The sequence below is a fragment of the Zea mays genome, chromosome 3 (genome assembly GCF_902167145.1).
Source record: "Zea mays cultivar B73 chromosome 3, Zm-B73-REFERENCE-NAM-5.0, whole genome shotgun sequence".
NCBI lineage: Eukaryota > Viridiplantae > Streptophyta > Magnoliopsida > Poales > Poaceae > Zea > Zea mays.
Window position 1 is genome coordinate 7,514,810 of NC_050098.1, and position 12,091 is coordinate 7,526,900.

Here is a 12,091-nt window from a genome sequence, read left to right on the forward strand (position 1 = left end):
AGAAGAGAACTCATGCTTGATGCCCTCATCCTCAAGAAAGCCTTCTATTTGTGAGTTCTTGAACTCCGTCCCGTTGCCGCTTCTAATCTTTTTGATCCTTAAGCCGAACTCATTTTGAGCCCGTCTCAAGAATCCCTTTAAGGTCTCTTGGGTTTGAGATTTATCCTGCAAAATGAACACCCAAGTGAAGCGAGAATAATCATCCACAATAACAAGACAGTACTTACTCCCGTCGATGCTTATGTAAGCTATCGGGCCGAATAGGTCCATGTGGAGTAGCTCAAGCGGCCTGTCGGTCGTCATGATGTTCTTATGTGGATGATGAACACCAACTTGCTTCCCTGCTTGACATGCGCTACAAACCCTGTCTTTCTCAAAATGAACGTTTGTTAGTCCCAAAATGTGTTCTCCCTTTAGAAGCTTATGAAGATTCTTCATCCCAACGTGAGCTAGTCGGCGATGTCACAGCCAGCCCATGTTAGTCTTAGCAATTAAGCAAGTGTCGAGTTCAGCTCTATTAAAATCAACTAAGTATAGCTGACCCTCTAACACGCCCTTAAATGCTACTGAATCATCATTTCTTCTAAAGACAGTAACACCTATATCCGTAAAAAGACAATTGTAGCCCATTTTGCATAATTGAGAAACTGAAAACAATTGTAATCTAACGAATCTACAAGAAAAACATTGGAAATAGAATGGTCAGGAGATATAGCAATTTTACCAAGTCCTTTGACCAAACCTTGATTTCCATCCCTGAATGTGATAACTCTTTGGGGATCATGGTTTTTCTTGTAGGAGGAGAACATCCTTTTCTCCCCAGTCATGTGGTTTGTGCACCCGCTATCAATTATCCAACTTGAGTCCCCGGATGCATAAACCTACAAAACAAATTTAGGCCTTGTTCTTAGGTACCCAAATGGTCTTGGGTCTTTTCACATTAGAAACAAGCACCTTGGGTACCCAAACATAAGTCTTTGATCCCTTGTGTTTGCCCCCAACATATTTGGCAACTATTTTGCCTGATTTGTTAGTGAGCACATAAGATGCATCAAAAGTCTTAAATGAAATATTAGGTTCATTTGATGCAATAGGAGTTTTCTTCTTAGGCAATTTAGCATGAGTGGATTGCCTAGAACTAGATGCCTCACTCTTATACATAAAAGCATGATGAGAGCCAGAGTGAGACTTCCTAGAATGAATTCACCTAATTTTGTGTTCGAGATAACCGGTAGGGTACAAAATGTAACCCTCGTTATCCTGAACCATGGGAGCCTTGTCCTTCACAAAGTTAGATAATTTTTTAGGGGCATTAAGCTTGACATTGTCTCCCTGTTGGAAGCCAATGCCATCCTTAATGCCAGGACGTCTCCCACTATGGAGCATGCTTCTAGCAAATTTAAAATTTTCATTTTCTAAGTCATGCTCATTAATTTTGGCACTAAGTTGAGCTATGTGGTCATTTTGTTGTTTAATTAAAGCTAGGTGATCATGAATAGCATCAATATTAATATCTCTACATCTAGTGCAAATAGTAACATGCTCAACGGTAGATGTAGAGGGTTTGCAAGTACTTAATTCAACAATCTTAGCATGTAAAATAGCATTCTCATCTCTAAGATTGGAAATAGAAACATTGCAAACATTTAAATCTTTAGCCTTAGCAATTAATTTTTCATTCTCAATTTTAAGGCTAGAGAGAGATGCATTCAATTTGTCAATCTTAGTAATTAAACTAGCATTATCATTTCTAAGACTAACAATTGAATCATCACAAACATCTAACTTCTCAACCTTAGCAATTAATTTTACATTTTCATTTCTAAGGTTTGAGATAATATCATGGCAAGTACTTAGCTCACTAGTTAATTTTTCACATTTTTCAACTTCCTGAGCATAAGCATTTTTGACCTTAACATGCTTTTTGTTTTCTTTAATAAGGAAGTCCTCTTGGCTATCCAAGAGTTCATCCTTCTCATGAATAGCACCTATTAATTCATTTATTTTTTTCTTTTGTTGCATGTTTAGGTTGGCAAAAAGGGCAAGTAAATTATCCTCATCATCACTAGAGTTCTCCTCATCACTAGATGTTGCATATTTAGTGGAGGCTCTAGATGTTACCTTCTTTTTGTCGTCCCTTGCCATGAGGCACTTGTGGCCGACGTTGGGGAAGAGAAGACCCTTGTTGACGGTGATGTTTGCGGAGTCCTCATCGGAGGAGGAGTCAGTGGAGCTCTCATCGGAGTCCCACTCCCAGGAAACATGGGCATCCCCGCCCTTCTTCTTGTAATACTTCTTCTTCTCCTTCCTTCTTCCCTTCTTGTCGTTGCCCCTGTCACTATCACTTGATAATGGACATTTTGCAATAAAATGACCGGGCTTACCACACTTGTAGCAAACCTTCTTGGAACGGGGCTTGTAATCTCTCCCCTTCCTTTGCTTGAGGATTTAGCGAAAGCTTTTGATGATTAAAGCCATCTCCTCATTGTCGAGCTTGGAGGCGTCGATGGGGAGCCTACTTGATGTAGACTCTTCTTTCTTCTCCTCCATTGCTTTGAAGGCAACGGGTTGCACCTCTGGTGTAGAGGTGGCGCCTCGCTCAATGATTTGTTTGGAGCCTTTGATCATCAACTCAAAGCTCACAAACTTTCATATCACTTCCTCGGGAGACATTAGTTTATATCTAGGATCACCACGAATTAGTTGAACTTGTGTAGGGTTAAGACAAATGAGTGATCTTAGAATAACCTTGACCATTTCATGGTCATCCCATTTGGTGCTCCCAAGGTTGCGCACTTGGTTCACGAAGGTCTTGAGCCGGTTGTACATGGCTTGTGGCTCCTCCCCTTGGTGAAGCATGAAGCGACCGAGCTCCCCCTCGATCGTTTCCCTCTTGATGATCTTGGTCACCTCGTCTCCTTCGTGCGCGGTCTTTAGCACGTCCCAAATTTCTTTGGCACTCTTCAACCCTTGCACCTTATTATACTCCTCTCGACTTAGAGAGGCGAGGAGTATAGTAGTGGCTTGGGAGTTGAAGTGTCGGATTTGTTCGACCTCGTCCGAATCATAATCCTTGTCCCCTTTCTTCGGTACCTGCGCTCCATACTCAACAATATCCCATATGCTTTTGTGGAGTGAGGTTAGGTGATGCCTCATTTTATCACTCCACATAGAATAATCTTCACCTTCAAACATCGGTGGTTTGCCTAATGGAACAGAAAGTAATGGAGTGCGTTTTGAAATATGAGGATAGCAAAGAGGCATCTTACTATACTTCTTGCGTTCATGGCGCTTAGAAGTGGCGGATGCCGATTCGGAGCCGGAGGTGGAAGATGACGAAGAGTCGGTCTCGTAGTAGACCACCTTCTTCATCTTCTTCTTCTTGTCACCTTTCTGTTGGGACTTGATGGAGGAAGAGGATTCCTCCTTGTGCTTGTGGGCGGACTCCCTCGAATGTGTTCTCCCCGAGCTTGCGGACTTGTCGCCGCTGGTCCCGATCTCCCTCATGGCGGATGCTCCCGACATCACTTCGAGCGGTTAGGCTCTAATGAAGTACCGGGCTCTGATACCAATTGAAAGTCGCCTAGAGGGGTGTTGGGGACTTGTTCTCAAATGCTTCAAGTTAAGAACAAGGCAACACAGAAAATGTTAATCGGTAAAGTCCTTCGTCCTTCGGAACATTATCTCCCTTAGGATATAATGACTTTCGGACGAAGGTTATGAAGGGCGTACCTTCATATACACAGCATACAATGACGAAGAATGAATCATAAGGAATATGAAAGATAACATAAACAAGTATATATTATTATCAACTTATTTTTTACATTATTATTATAAAGAAACAGAAATGACATTGAATTACAAATGTACCTTCAGCTTGGAAGGAGATGAAAGTACAAGTGTGACGCAAAAGCAAATATCAAATCTGCGTGAACAGTACGGGGGTACTGTTCACCTATTTATAGGCACGGGACACAGCCCATACAAAATTACATTCATGCCCTTTACATTTGATAATAATTCTATAGTAATCCACCGAGGTCTGAATAGCCTTTTCATCTTTAAGTCGGTTTCATTTTCTGTACCACGCCGAAGCTTTCCCGCTCACATCTTCGGCGTTGTATCAACCTTCGTATTATTTTGGTCTTCTCCTGCTGTGATACCGACTCGAGTCCGAAGATACCTGTTCACACATTATACTCCAGAAATACTGTTAAATCCTGTTTTTGAGGACCTTCGTAAGCCGAAGGCCCCCAACAGTAGCCCCTCGCAATATTAATTTGTTTAAAATAATAAATTTAGATTGCGACATGGACGAAGGCTTTAAGCCGAAGGTCCGAAAAAACACCTTCCCTTTGCTAGAATAGCAACTTTCACTGACAGGCGGGGTCTTTCAATTTTCAACGCACTGGGCGTATAAATAAGGTCATACCGCAAACTCATTTGGCACGTTCTCTTGCCATCTGCTCCCGCTCACTCAATTTTTAGCTCTTGCGCACCAAGATTTGCTTAGCTTTTAAGTTTTGAAGCTTCGGCATTGAAAACAGTTTTTTAGTGTTTCCGAAGATGTCTGAAGGTAAGAAGGCTGCTACCGAGATGAAGCTGAGTCTCGATGAAGAGAAGAATCTGGGGTTTCTTATAGCAATGTCGAAGACCAATACAGAAAAAATCACCAAAGAGATTTTAGAAGGTTTGTCTGAAGATACTGGTGACAGCGACAGTTATGATGTGGACAGTGGTGGTGAAGACTCCGAAGATCGCCCTTGGCGACCAAGCCATGCGGTTTTCGACAAATCAACTATCAAAGAAAATCATCTTGTCAACATGAGAGGAAGGTATTTCTGGGACTTGTCCGTTGTGAGGGCCGACGAAGGAGAAAAGACTTGTCCAAACCCTGAAGAGAATGAAGTCGAAGTGTACCGAAGCTTTTTGAAAGCTGGACTACGATTTCCCCTGAGCAACTTTGTCGTAGAGGTGCTGAAAATATTCGAAGTCTATCTTCACCAACTTACCCCCGAGGCAATCATAAGGCTGAATATCTTCGTGTGGGCCGTGAGGAGCCAAGGTCTGGAGCCTGATGCGAAAAGTTTCTGCAATATACACGAATTATCATACGAGATAAAACCTTGGGGTAAGGAACAGTATCATAATAATTTTGGCTGCTACAGTTTCGTTTCTCGGTCTGGGTCAAGCTGTCCCGTGCCAACCTTTCGGAAGAGATGACCCGGCGACTGGATGACAGAATGGTTTTATGTGAAGAATGACCTGACAGTACGGGAAGATATCAAAGGTATAATTATGCGCCCTATTTGGCAAAGCTTCGGCCTGCGGAGGCCGAAGGTTGAAATGAATGAAGCTGCCGAAGAATGCCAGAGAGCCTTCGGTGTTATTTGTTCTTTTATTGGAACGAGAGATTTGGTACAGGAGCATATTGCCTTCAGAGTATGGCCGCTCGCGGAGAAATGGGAAATGCCGCAAGAAACCATAAAGGAGGCCGACGAAGGTGGACTTATCAGGCTGAAGTATACTTTCAAGTTCGGAGATAAATTCGTTGAGCCAGATGATGACTGGTTAAAAAGCATTGAAAATTTAAGTGATGAACTGCTTGGGGCTTATTCGAAGGCCGAAGATACTGCACTGTCAGCAGCCTTCGGAGGCCAAAAAAAGAAAAGACTGAACCGGGTGTTTGATGCAATCGGGTTCGTCTACCCCGACTATCGATATCCCATTCGAGGGCAAAAAAGAAAAAACACAACCTCTGCGAAAGAAGAAGCTACACCTGCTCCTAGTGAGCCAGCACCGAAAAGAAAAAGGATAAAGGTCCTCACACACCGGCCACGCTATATTGAACCAGCCTCGGTGCCTGAGTTCACCGGAGAGACCTTTTCGGCTACCGAAGCTGAAGAGCCAACCAAGCCAACCTTGCTGCCAGAAGTCGCAGAAATGGCCGAAGCGCCAACAAGAACAGAATCGGAAGAACCAAAAATTTTGTTATCAGAAACCAAAGAGATGGCCGAAGCGCCATCGTCAGAAAAAATGGAAGAAGCAAAAGGACCAGCTGAAGGATCAAAAATATCAGAGATTTTAAGTCCTTCAGCAGATGTTGAGTCAACAAAAATCCAAAAGGGGCCAGCGGTAACTCCGAAAAGAAAGAGAATGGTCAATGTGTTAGATGTTCTGGAAACAATTAAGTCTTCAAGCATAACTCCGAAGAAGACTATTGCAACTTCCGAAGCAAAAACTGAAATTTCTGATACTAAGGCTCCAGAGCAAGAAACTGAAGCTGAAGCTGAGCGCTCAGAGCCCACGAAAGTAAAATCCTTGGAAACCGAGGGAGAAAAAATAACAGAGCCAATTCTTGTTGAAGAAATCAGTGCCGTCGCCCCCGAAGCATCCCCCAAAGTCCTTGATTATATTGTTCGTCATGCTTCGGGGAAAAAATTATCGGAAAAAGAAAAACAAGAGGCCCAGCTTTACGCCCAAAAACTGAAGTATCCAAAGGGGGCGTTAATATTCAACGGCAGTGGAGAAGAAGACTTTTTGTATTGTCTCCCTGACAGCAAGGAGATTTCTGTCTGTCGGGAGATGAGCAAGAGCTTCGGATTCCCAACACTAGAAGACGGGCTCTCGGTACTATCGAAAAACGACCTGGCCGACAGCCTGGCATACAATAGCTTAAAGGTGCAAAAAATGAGATCTTTGTATTTTTTCTTGAAACCAAAATTTTTCGTTTGCTTAAATCTATTGACGCACATATATTTTTCTTTGCAGGGCCTTATACTTAGCAATGCCCTCAGGGCCCAAAAAGATGTCGAAGACGAAGGGTGCGCTATAGCCCTGAGCAACCTTCGTTCCGAAGTAATTGAACTGAGGAACGAAGGTCTCGAAAAAGATAAAATATTACATTCATTGATAAATAGAATAAAAGAAGACGAAGCTACTTTTAAGGGTCAAGCTGAGGCTCAGAAGCGTGAAATTGAAGATCTTCGAAAACAACTGGCCAGAGCCAAAGAGGAACGCATACTTGAAGAAACGAAGCGAGAACTCAGCGACCAATGGGCAAATCATTTAGAGGGAACTGTTGAAGAGCTTCGTTCGTCCAAGAAAAGATGCTATAACAAATCTATAGAGTGTGTTAAAAAGTTAAAAGCTAGCTTCGCCAGCGTCGGCGCATTCTCGAGCGAAGAAAACTTTACAAGAGGCAACCCCGAAGGTCCCATCGAATGGATTAATCACGAAGCTGAGGCCTTCGAGGAAATTTTAAATAGTCGCGGAGACATATGTGCTTTCTCGGGTGCCAGGGGAATTGCCACCATTTTGGAGAAAAAGGGCTGCGAACATGTAAAAATTTTAGCGCAATCCAAAGCTACGTTGTCCTTCGAAGATGCGAGAGATCCTTCAGCCGAGGCTAGCATGGTTGGTGGAAAAATTTTCACCGATATCTGGGATAATGGCGGTCGAGAAATGGCTCGAGAGATTATCCAAAAAAGCGAGAAAGGTATTCACGATGCTAGAGAAGTGGCTGAGGCTGCTGAGAAGAGCGCAGAGCCCGAAGGGCAACTAGGTATTAACTAATGGTTTTTATTGTGTTGTAATTTTTGGTTTTAAACTTCGTTCGCAATTTGTAATAGCAATGTAGCCGTATCCTGTCCTCCTTCAGATCCTGCTACAGCGTCTCCGGGCTCTCACCCGAAAGGAGACGACGAAATTAAAAAGATGGCTGAAGCTATCATGGACGAAGTTGTTAATCGGCTCCTGAATGAGGCTGCAGAAGTTGTTCTGAGAGAAGATTAAGTACTATTATAAAAACTTCTGAAACGTAACATGTGTGACATCTTGTAGCCCTGAATGTAATATACCTGCTTTTATTGTTCAATTCTTTACGATGCATGAAATTTTACATACGTACCGTTTTTGAGTCTTTGACGAAAAAACACCTTCCCTTCTTTTCATGCTTCGTGAAGAAGAATTTTCATTTGTCACAACAATATCCGTAGTGCTCTGATGAATAATATCCAAGCTTCGTGAAGATATTTTCCGAAGCTACACTTCCGAAGATCAATAGTGTATCTCCTTGCGACTTAGCATGATTTTCCCTTTTTCAAAACATTCTTCTGAAGATCGATATTGTGTCCCCTTCTTGTGCCATATGCAGTATGATGTATGATGCTTATGCTATGCGAAATGATGTGATGATGTTATGTTATGTAAGATGGTGTTTATTCCGAAGATACACACACATTCCTGCGATAAAACACATAATCTTTTTGAATCAGCGTTGTCTTTTTGCTATAAGCCTCCCTTAGGAGCTTCTTCGCCTTTTACTTCAGCGGAATCAGCGTTTATTTTTCGCTGTAAGCCTCCCTTAGGAGCTTCTTCGCCTTTTACTTTCAGCGGTATTTGCGTTGACTTTTCGCGCTTCGCCTTTTACTTAGGCGGTATCAGCGTTGACTTTTCGCTGTAAGCTCTGCATTCCCTTTGGAACGACTTTGGAGCAGAAAACTTACACTGCGCTCCCTTTGGAACGGCTTTTTGTGACTTCGGCAAACTTACTCTGCGTTCCTTAGAACGACTTTTTGTTGCTTCGAAGAATTTTTGATAACTCGAAGGTCCTCTTTGTTATCGCAAATCTTTAAGCTTCAACAACTTAAGCCTGTGGAGAAAATATATTTTCCAACGAAACTATTACATGAAATCTAAACAATGTCCTTTATTACACAGAAAATAAAACTGAATGAAAAAGACTGCTATCAAGGTAGGATATTTGTCAATAGATGTGCTTTGACTCTGGCACAGTGCTGTTGACTGTGCGAGCTTCGGACTGTTCTCTGAAGTCCCTTTGGTGTGGAGCATATTGGCTCCCTTCTGGCTGCTGGCCTTGTTGCAGCGGTGGTGGAGGCGGAGGCTGTTGCCAGGAAGCTTGAGGTTGACTCGCCGAAGCAACAGAAACTGCAGGGTGGTTGCCTACATACTCTGGGATGTAAGGCGAATGATACGAAGCAGTGTGCATGACCTGCTTCGGCTGAGCCTGTTGTGCCGCAGCTTCGGCTATTTCCTTTTGCTTCTGGATGGTAACATGGCACATCCTGGTGGTATGGCCTTTGTTCTCACCACAGAACAAGCAAAAAATTCTTCTTGGTTGATCGCCAAATCTTCCGCCGAAGCCCCTGGCGCCTCTGCCTCTCGGAGCTGGTGGTCGGAAGGAGCCTTGCTGTTGCCCCGAAGCCTGTGAGGAGCACTGTGGCCTTTGCTGCTGGCTCCCCCTATCATCATTTTGAGTAAAGTTGTGAATTGATCTAACGTGCCTCGGATAGAACCTCCCTCCGAAGCCCCTGGTCATTTCAGAAAACCTGAAAGCCTCCTCCCTTCTTTGACGAAAATCATTATCGGCTCGAATATACTCGTCCATCTTTTGGAGCAGCTTCTCCAAAGTTTGAGGAGGCTTCCTAGCAAAGTACTGAGCTGAAGGTCCTGGTCGAAGCCCCTTGATCATGGCCTCAATGACAATTTCGTTGGGCACTGTTGGTGCCTGTGCCCTCAAACGCAAGAACCTTCGGACGTACGCCTGAAGGTATTCTTCGTGATCCTGGGTGCACTGGAATAGAGCTTGAGAAGTGACTGGCTTCGTCTGAAACCCTTGGAAGCTGGTTAACAACAAGTCCTTCAGCTTTTGCCATGAAGTGATCGTTCCTGGTCGAAGGGAGGAATACCAGGTTTGAGCAACACTCCTGACAGCCATAACAAAAGATTTGGCCATGACTGCGGCATTGCCACCATACGAAGATACTGTTGCTTCGTAGCTCATCAAAAACTGCTTCGGGTCTGAGTGGCCATCAAATATGGGAAGCTGGGGCGGCTTGTAGGACGGAGGCCAAGGTGTAGCCTGCAGCTCAGCGGACAGAGGAGAAGCATCATCAAAAACAAAATTCCCATGATGGAAATTGTCATACCAGTCATCTTCGTTGAGGAAACCCTCCTGATGAAGGTCTTGGTGCTGAGGCCTTCGGTGTTGTTCATCCTGAGTAAGATGACGAACTTCTTCAGAGGCTTCGTCTATCTGCCTTTGCAGCTCAGCTAGCCTGGCCATCTTTTCCTTCTTCCTCTGCACCTGTTGATGAAGCATCTCCATATCTCTGATTTCTTGATCTATCTCATCCTCTGGCGGTGTTGGGCTAACAGCCTTCCTTTTCTGGCTTCGGGCCTCCCGAAGGGAGACTGTCTCCTGATTGTGGTCCAGCGGTTGCAGAGCTGCAGCCCCAGTTGCTGAAGCTTTCTTCGGTGCCATAGCGAAGGTTTATGATCGCCGAAGGTGTTCGAAAACTCAAAGAGTGGAAGTGAGTTCACCAGAGGTGGGCGCCAATGTTGGGGACTTGTTCTCAAATGCTTCAAGTTAAGAACAAGGCAACACAGAAAATGTTAATCGGTAAAGTCCTTCGTCCTTCGGAACATTATCTCCCTTAGGATATAATGACTTTCGGACGAAGGTTATGAAGGGCGTACCTTCATATACACAGCATACAATGACGAAGAATGAATCATAAGGAATATGAAAGATAACATAAACAAGTATATATTATTATCAACTTATTTTTTACATTATTATTATAAAGAAACAGAAATGACATTGAATTACAAATGTACCTTCAGCTTGGAAGGAGATGAAAGTACAAGTGTGACGCAAAAGCAAATATCAAATCCGCGTGAACAGTACGGGGGTACTGTTCACCTATTTATAGGCACGGGACACAGCCCATACAAAATTACATTCATGCCCTTTACATTTGATAATAATTCTATAGTAATCCACCGAGGTCTGAATAGCCTTTTCATCTTTAAGTCGGTTTCATTTTCTGCTACCACGCCGAAGCTTTCCCGCTCACATCTTCGGCGCTGTATCAACCTTCGTATTATTTTGGTCTTCTCCTGCTGTGATACCGACTCGAGTCCGAAGATACCTGTTCACACATTATACTCCAGAAATACTGTTAAATCCTGTTTTTGAGGACCTTCGTAAGCCGAAGGCCCCCAACAAGGGGGTGAATAGGCAAATCTGAAATTTATAAAGTTTAAGCACAACTACAAGTCGGGGTTAGCGTTAGAAATATAATTGAGTCCAAAAGAGAGGGCGAAAACAAATCACAAGCGAATAAGAGCGGATGACACGGTGATTTGTTTTACCGAGGTTCGGTTCTTGCAAACCTACTCCCCGTTGAGGTGGTCACAAAGACTGGGTCTCTTTCAACCCTTTCCCTCTCTCAAACGGTCACTTAGACCGAGTGAGCTTCCTTCCTTGATTTCCCAGGTCACTTAGACCCCGCAAGGACCACCACACAATTGGTGTCTCTTGCTTCGCTTACAAGGCTATGAGAGTAAGAATGAGAGAAAGAAGAAATGCCAACCAAGCAACAAGAACAACAAAAGAACACAAGTCGATCTTCTCACAAGTCCTAAAAACTAGAGTTGAATTGTGGACTTTGATTCGATCGGTGGCTTTGATTTGTGTCTTGGAGTGTTGCGTATTGCTCTTGTATTGAATGAGGAGTAGTGAATGCTTGGGTGCCTTGAAGAATGGTGGTTGGGGGGTATTTATAGCCCCAACCACCAAAATGGCCGTTGGGGAACTCTGCTGTCGAAGGGCGCACCGGACACTGTCTGGTGCGCCAGCCACGTCACCTAACCGTTAGGGTTCGACCGTTGGAGCTTCTGACAAGTGGGCCACCGGACAATCCTGTGGTGCACCGGACAGGTCCTGTTCACTGTCCGGTGCGCCATCTGACGCCTGCTCTGACTCTGCGCGCACAGTAGGCACTGTTCACTGTTCACTGTAGCCGTTGCAGACGACTGTTGGCCCAGGTAGCCGTTGCTCCGCTTGGCACACCGGACAGTCCGGTGCTACACCGGACAGTCCGGTGAATTATAGCGGAGTGGCTTCCCAAATTCCCGAAGGTCGCAAGTTTGGAGTAGATCTCCCTGGTGCACCGGACACTGTCCGGTGGCACACCAGACAGTCCGGTGGCACACCAGACAGTCCGGTGCGCCATACTAGGGCAGCCTTCGATTGTCTTTTGCTCTTTTTATTTGAACCCTT